This window comes from Stomoxys calcitrans, chromosome 4 (assembly GCF_963082655.1).
Source record: "Stomoxys calcitrans chromosome 4, idStoCalc2.1, whole genome shotgun sequence".
Classification (NCBI taxonomy): domain Eukaryota; kingdom Metazoa; phylum Arthropoda; class Insecta; order Diptera; family Muscidae; genus Stomoxys; species Stomoxys calcitrans.
Genome location: NC_081555.1, coordinates 181,280,778 through 181,289,411, shown reverse-complemented (window position 1 = coordinate 181,289,411; position 8,634 = coordinate 181,280,778). Strand labels below are relative to the sequence as shown.

At 39.5% G+C, this 8,634-nt stretch overlaps 1 pseudogene; it reads right to left on the bottom strand.

The window, feature by feature from the left end:
- Nucleotides 1-630: 630 nt before the first annotated feature.
- LOC106083968 (small ribosomal subunit protein uS17-like) lies at nucleotides 631-1,125 on the bottom strand (annotated as a pseudogene).
- Between the last annotated feature and the right edge of the window lie 7,509 nt (nucleotides 1,126-8,634).

Here is an 8,634-nt window from a genome sequence, read left to right as displayed (position 1 = left end):
TGAAAATTTTGGCCAGACGAGGCGCCAGATAGTCTGCATCTTTCTGCAGTAACGCCGGAAATATTGGATCAGGTCCGGGTGATGGAATATTTCCGGCGACGTGCACAGTAATGTGCAATAGTGAGAGTAATTTCGTATATACGCTCTAATACCCAATAAAAGATAATAATTATTGGTCTAGTAAACGAATAATTGTTTGTGGCTATCGAAAAACGTTTGTCATTAAAGAGATTTTGGGTTTACAACAAAAGTAAAGTATTTTTACCGTAGACAAAGCTGCTAAAGAGTTTACAGTAAACAAAGTTTGTTACGGTCAACAATGCTACGTTTAAGGCAAACGTTTGATATGTTGAAGCAAAACGTTACATAATTACAATAAAAGAAGAACTTTGTAATAAAAGTATTTTGTTTTTGGTAAACTTGTCCCAAACGTTTTAATTTTTTGTAGGTAGACCGACTTACCATGTCAAAACTACCAAGAGTTTACAAACACATATACTTTATAGGGTTGCAGATGCATATTTAAAGGTGTTATAAACTGAGTGATTTGATAAGTAAACTCCCCATCCTATAACGATGGGTATAACAATGTTGTGGCTACTAACTACTTATTTGTTTTCTTGTGTTAAATCAAACTAATTTGGTGATGGCCAATATCTTTTTTAGAAAAATTGAAAACTTCTTGAAGATTTTCTCCGAAACTTCACCCTTGCTGATTTTCAATACGTTGAAGCTAACAGTTTCAGACAACGGACGGCATTCTCCAATGATAACAATTTCGCCGATTTCAACATCTCTAAAGCAGGGGGAACAATGTACGGTCATGTTTCTGTGACGTTTTTCAAAACGCCGCTCGCAAAGTGTAAATAGTCACGGCGGATAGCAATGGTACGCTGCATATTAGTCTTACCTACGGCACCGAGTAAGATGTTACCACGGATCCTTACATTACCAGTGAAAGGGCATTTCTTGTTAAAGTAGTTATAAATGGCCTTGCGGAGATAACCCCAAACCGATGTCACGGTGGCAGCGCAAGACCTTCTCTTTGACTACACAAGGCTTGTTTAGATTAATGCCGAACTGTCTTTGGAAGTCTATCTCAGTTTGCTGATCAGCCATATTGATGTAAAAGGGTGATTAGTATTTTCGGTAATTAGCATTTTCACTTTGAATCTGAATCTTTACTTTGTAATATGGATACACAATTTTTACCCCCCATAATCTTTATAAAAAATTCAAAAATAGCCCGTTCTTCACTCGACATCCAGTTAGAAATTCGGTCAAGTGGTGGTATTGGTGGTCAATACGGTCGCCACAAATGACCTTCTAAGTTATCCGAATTCTACTCCCACCATTTTCATAAGAGCAATTGGAACAATTGCAACAATTGAAAAGGAAGAAAAGTTCCAAAGCCCAATGATTGATATATACCATGGGAAAGGACCTATGGCCAAATATATCCAAACACAAATTAATTTAAAAAAAAAAATTCAAAATTAACTAGAAAGTCACACAATAAATCAATGGTGAATAATGAGGTCCCATGCCATGGCTAGAGAAAATTAGCCTGGACTATGACACAAAAGCGGCCATAATGATGTATGTCCTCTGCCGCAGTTACCAGAATATCCTTAAGAGTTTATTTACATTATGTCCCTGTTGTTGTGAGGACACAATAAATTCAATGGATGTATTATTTTGCTTTTTTTTCCATCTACTTACAGAGCTGAACTGTGCGAGTGTGTTGGTGTGTGGAGGGTGACAATGTCGACATAAAAAATTCATTAAAAGTAATAAACTAATTCCATTCGATCCTATTAAAAATCATTTTCGAATTAAGGATATTTGCATATCCTTGATAAACTTTAACTTGAACGTCAACTAAAAAAGCCAATAACAAACGTAACGTAAGGACAATGAGTGAACGACCGACGAGAGACCAGGCCGGACCGAAGCCAACGAACGAACGAATGGACGGCCACAATGCGAACAAAGAACTTAATTTTGGAAGCAACGTTCACAAAGATGACGACAAAAGGCAGCTGCAACGCAAACAGGCCAGAGAGTAGGAAGCATACACAAATTAGTTTCAAATCTTAGTCCTTCAACGACAAGTATCCCGTGGCCGGGGGTAGATTAAAAAAAATGACACGATGATGTTCTTAGCTCGACAAAATCAAGCCACATTATCCCTTGGCCCTGTATTCAAGGTGTGGGTATAAGGACAGCTTCTGTTTGCTGTAGTTGTTGTTGTTTCTTCTTCTACCATGTATTCAAAATGAAGTCCACTTTGCGGTTGTTGGTAAAAGGAAGCGCAAGCAGATACACGTGGTCACATTAAAAATTCAGATAGAAAAACGGCAACAAACAAGGGAAGGCCTACAGAATAAAAGGCTCCGACACCAAGATAATCCTATCCACTATCAAAGGAAGGGAGACTTCAAATCGATCGATGTAAAACCTAGAAATATCCATCATTGATATTTAAAAGTTTAGTTATATTCTTGATCGTCTCGAAGAACTAAATGTATAAAATCACACCAAGTACAAGTATCCACTTGAAATTTTGCGTGGCTACTCCTTGTGGATAAAAATCATTGGGAACCATAAATAAGGCACCTTTTAGGATATTCAAAGTTCTCATGTAAACCGATACTCCCAATTTACTTCTTGAGCCAATAGAAGCCTCATTCCTGCCTAATTGATGTGAAATTTCATTTGTGATGGTTCCATGGTTCTTATTTGTTTTATTTCAACATTAATCGCAAAAACGTTTACGCCGGATATTAAGAACAAGTAAAAAGGCGTTAAGTTCTGCCGGTCTGAACTTTGGATACCCACCACCTCTGGTATATATGTTAACCACCTTCCGTCAAAATCGGATGAAAAATGCATACCTTATACCCCATAGCAACTAAATCGAAATACGTTTCGCTTTGGACCAAATACTTATAGGTACAAGTCATTGTTCAATTGTGTATAGCAAAATATTGGTCTTTTTAGTAGCTATATCCAAAAATAAACCGATCTGAACCATATACGCCACGGATGTCGAAAAGCCTAACATAAGCCACTGTGTCAAATTTCAGGGAAATCGAATTATAAATGCGACTTTTATAGCGCCAAAACCTTGAATCGAGAGATCGGTATATACGGCAGCTATATCCAAATCTGAACCAATCTAAGCCAACTTGCAGAAGTTTATCGAAGGGCCTAACACAACTCACTGTCCCAAATTTCGGCGACATCGGACATAAATGCGCTTTTTATGGACCCAAAACCTTAAATCGAGAGATCGGTCTATATGGCAGCTATATCCAAATCTGGACCGATCTGAGCCAAATTGAAGAAGCATCTCGAAGGGCCTACCATAACTCACTACCTCAAATATCAAAAAAATTGGATAATAAATGTGGCTTTTATGGGCCTAAGACCCTAAATCGGCGGATCGGTCTATATCGGACTATATCAAGATATCGTCCGATGTAGCCCATCTTCGAACTTATCCAGCTTATGGACAACAAGTTAGAGCGTGCTAAGTTCGGCCGGGCCGAATCTTATATACCCTCCACCATTGATCGCATTTGTCGAGTTCTATCCGCGGTATCTCTGTTTAGACAAACATAGAATATTGAAAAAAGCTGTTGTACAAAATTTCAGCCAAATCGGATGAGAATTGCGCCCTCTAGAGGTTCAAGAAGTCAAGATCCCAGATCGGTTTATATGGCAGATTTATCAGGTTCTATATCGATTTACGCTATGCTTGGCACAGTTACTGGAGGTAATAACAAAACACCTCATGCAAAATTTCAGCCAAATCGGATAAGAATTGCGCCCCCTGGAGGCGCAAGAAGTCAAGATCCAAGATCGGTTTATATGACAACTATACCAGATTACGAACCGATTTGAACCATACTTAGCACAGTTTTTGGATATCATAACAAAACACGTCGTGCAAAATTTCATTCCAATCAGATAAGAATTGCGCCTTCTAGAAGCTTAAGAAGTCAAGACCCAAGATCGGTTTACATGGCAGCTATATCAAAACATGGACCGATATGGCCCATTTACAATACCAACCGACCTACACCAATAAGAAGTATTTGTGCAAAATTTGAAGCGGCTAGCTTTACTCCTTCGGAAGTTAGCGTGCTTTCGACAGACGGACGGACAGACAGACAGACGGACGGACAGACGAACGGACGGACGGACATGGCTAGATCGACATAAAATGTCGCGACGATCAAGAATATATGTAACGTATGGGGTCTCAGACGAATATTTCGAGTAGTTACACAGAATGACGAAATTAGTATACCCCCCATCCTATGGTGGAGGGTATATAAAGAATAAAAGAAAAGATTTGCCCTGCTATTAGAGCGATATCAGGATATGGTCCGGTTCGGACCACAATTATATTATATGTTAGAGACCTGTGTAAAATGTCAGTCAATTCGAATAAGAATTGCGCTCTTTGGATGCAAAACAAGTAAAATAGAGAGATCGATTTATATGGGAACTGTATCAGGCTATAGACCAATTCTGACCATAATAAACACGAATGCTGATGGTCATGGGAGGATCCATCACACAAAATTTCATTCCAATCGGATAAGAATTGCGCCCTCTAGAGTTCAAGAAGTCAAGATCCAAGATCGGTTTATATGGCAGCTATATCAGGTTATGGATCGATTTAAACCATACTTGACACAGTTATTGGATACCATAACAAAACACGTCGTGCAAAATTTCATTCTAATCGGAAAAGAATTGGGCCTTCTAGAGGCTCAAGAAGTCAAAACCCAAGATCGGTTTATATGGCAGCTATATCAGGTTATGAATCGATTTGAACCATACTTGACATAGTTGTTGGCCATCAAAACAAAACACGCCGTGCAAAATTTCATTCAAATCGGATAAGAATTGCGCCCTCTAGAGGCTCAAGAAGGAAGTCAAGTCCCCAGATCGGTTTACATTGCAGCTATATCAAAACATGGACCAATATGGCCCATTTACAATACCAACCGACCTACGCTAATAAGAAGTATTTGGCAAAATTTGAAGCAGCTAGCTTTACTCCTTCTGCTTTCGACAGACAGACGGACGGACGGACGGACCTGGCTAGATCGACATAAAATGTGACGACTATCAGGAATATGTATACTGTATGGGGTCTCAAACTAATATTTCGAGTAGTTACAAACAGATTGACGAAATTAGTATACCCCCATCCTTTGGTGGAGGGTATAAAAAAAGAATCTGTGCAAAATGTCAGCTCAATGTCAATATTTTTAAAGACTGTAATGTGATTTCAACAGACAGACTTAGGGACATGGCTAGATCGTCTTAGATTTTTATGCTGATCAAGAATATATATACTTTATAGGGTCGGAAATGGATAGGTCGATGTTGCAAACCGAAAATAAAACACCCCCATCCTTCGGTGGTGGGTATAAAAACGTCATTAAGCATTGCTATTTAACCGAGTAAAATAAGGCCGCTTTTCCAATAAAATCCAGCCCTGGGCTTTAAACTACATTCTCTGCCATACATATTTATGGAGATGTTGTCGCCGGTGTGAAATTAAAAGCAGGTTCGTCACAAAAGGCCCTCAAAGCGGAAGAACATGCAAATGTGGTTGGTTGCTGGCAGCCAGTATTCATCAATCAGTAGCAGACTAATTACATAATCCTCTTCTTGAAAATGCCTTCTCGTCATCGCCGTCCTCGCAGTTTGTGTAGCCGTCGACTTGTTGCCCCACTAATGACAGTCGGGGTTGGTCTCTCCACAAACAGCTGAAAAGAATATAAAAATGATGGATGATGTGTAAAAATTTCTCTTTAATACAATTTTGTTGATAGAGGAAAAATTTAAAATTAAAAAAAAAAAAATTAATTTTTAAACAAAATGTTATAAAATAACAACCACCCATTCGAAACAAACAAACAACAAACCACCCTCAATAAGAAACTATTGAAAATATACGGGAATAACAACCACAACTATCCCATCCAATAAGAAGAAAAGCCCTCACATGCATACATTTGGCCATATTCATGGCCCAATGTATGGTACGATTCACATGTAAAACTAATATTTGGATACCACTCTCCATCATGGAGTTGGCTATGGATGTGGATGATTACCCAAGTACTGCTGATCAAATATTTATTAACAATCGAATTGAGTTGTCCGCATGGTTGTCCTCCTCCTCCTCCTCCCTTCGCACACACAAAAAGGGATGAAGCGACAGACAGTCAGACCGACATGTGAGAGGTTACTTCAATGCCCTTTGTTTGTGATTTTATTGACATTATCACAAGATTTCCAAGGGTTTTTCGGTGGCAATCGAAATCTTTATGTGGGTTGCTCGTAATTGTCCATTTTGAAAATTCCAAGTTCTAACGCAGCGTGGCATTGTAACGCAAGTAGTCAGAGTAGTCAAGTAGAGTATTAGTCGTAAGTATGGTAGTTACATTGTAATAGTGATTTCCATTTCTTCAAATGAATATTTGAACAGCATTGGAATTTTTATTGCCTAACATTGCAGACTTTTAGGCTCATATTTAATCGTAGGCAAAGACAGTGGGTTTGAAGAAAACTACTCGAATAGAGTAGAGATTTTAGTTACCACCACCAATAGTTGTCATACCCTACACCATAGCATAGGGGTATACAAATCTAATCATTCCGTTTGTAACACTCCGAAACATTCCGCTTAAATATGGATATAGCCCCTATGAATATGACTTCTTGAATCCCTAGAGACCGCAAATCCTATGCGCTTAGGATCAAATTTCTCCTGTTATCAAATAGTGCATGTTCCTGTCACCAAAATATATGTTCTAACAAGATTTTGCTGAAATTGTGCAATCCATTTTGCTATGAACTCCTACATCCATGACAAGTATGATCTGGACCGGTATTTAATCTGAGAAAGCTCCCATGTGAAGCGATCTCCCTATTTTACTTCTGAGAAATCAGATAGAGAATAAATTAACCTGCAATAAAGCCACAACAATTTTCATACCCTTCACCATAGGATGGGAGTATACTAATTTCGTCATTCTGTTTGCAACATATCGAAATATTCATTTCCGACGCTATAAAGTGTATATATTCCTGATCGTCGTAAAAATCTAAGGCGATGTCCGTCCGTCTGTCTGTTGAAATCGCGCTACAGTCTTTAAAAATAGAAATATTGAGCCGAAATTTTGCACAGATTATTTTTTTTTGTCCATAGACAGGTTAAGTTTGAAGATGGGCTATATCGGACTATATCCTGATATAGCCCCCATATAGACCGATCCGCCGATTAAAGGTCTAAGGAAAATAAAAGCCACATTTATTATCCGATTTTGCTGAAATTTGGGACAGAGAGTTATGTTAGGCCATCCGACATCCTTCCTCAATTTGGCCCAGATCGGTCCAGATTTCAATATAGCTGCCATATAGACCGATCTGCCATATAGACCGATCTGCCATATAGACCGATTAATATTGGCAGAAGAGGGTCGGTCCTCCCGACGATAAGACCCAAAAGACCAGTTATTTGAACCCTTTATTGTAGCGATCAACATGTCCTGCTGAACGGCAGGACGTAACTCAGTTACTTGTATTCTTATATCAGCATTAGATTCGAACTCTACTATCATAGACTTTTCTTTTAATTCCCTATTTTGCATAAGAGAGCTCGTTGTCCGATATGTCCCTTTGTGATGCCGAGAATTGTACTGATCTCCTTCTTACTTCCCTTTGGGAATAGTCTTGCCTTCTCATGATGCGGATATCTCCATAGGCTTTTCGTGGTCCTTTCAAAAGTTTCGCAGTTCTAGAGTGTCGCCCACACTCGTACTGCGTCGCCACAAAAGGCTTCGGATTAACCAAGTTTATTGACAGACGTCGTATTATTGTCAGGCAATCGCAAGCAGATCTTTAGTTTTGAGTTCTCAATGTAGATCCTCAGGCCAAATCGGCCTCTTGTTTCGATTGTAGCATGAACTTCCCGAAAGCACAACCAGAGTTCCGTCAATCCAACATTGTGCTTCTAGCAGCAGCACCTCGCACTCGACCTCATGTGTAGTCTCAGATATCCTATCGGGAATCTTTTCCATTCTTTTCAGGTTTCCTGTCGCCTCTACTATACTGCGATGGTGTGACCTGTTAAGGTTAAGTCTCATAGCCGAAGTGGCTGCTGCCTCACACTAAATCTGTATGTCTATGGGTCGGATATCTAGAATAGTCTCCAGTGCCCCAGTAGGCGGCCACCGTAGCGCAAAGGTTAGCATGTCCGCTTACAACGCTGAACGCCTTGGTTCGAACCCTGGCGGGACCATTCAATAATTTTTTTTTCAGCGGTGGTTTTCGCCTCCTTATACTGGCAACATTTGTGAGGTGCTATGCCATGTAAAAACATCTCTCCAAAGAGGTGTCGCACTGCGGCACGCCGTTCGGACTCGGCTACAAAAAGGAGGTCCCTTATGATTATTGAATTTAAACTTGTATCGGACTGTACTCATTGATATGTGAGAAGAATGCCCCAATATTTGCGTGGCCGCCTTTGCCATGGCAACATGTTCTCGAAACCTGTTCCATTATTCTTATGTTGCACTTTTTGTCCATGGCTGAAAAAAT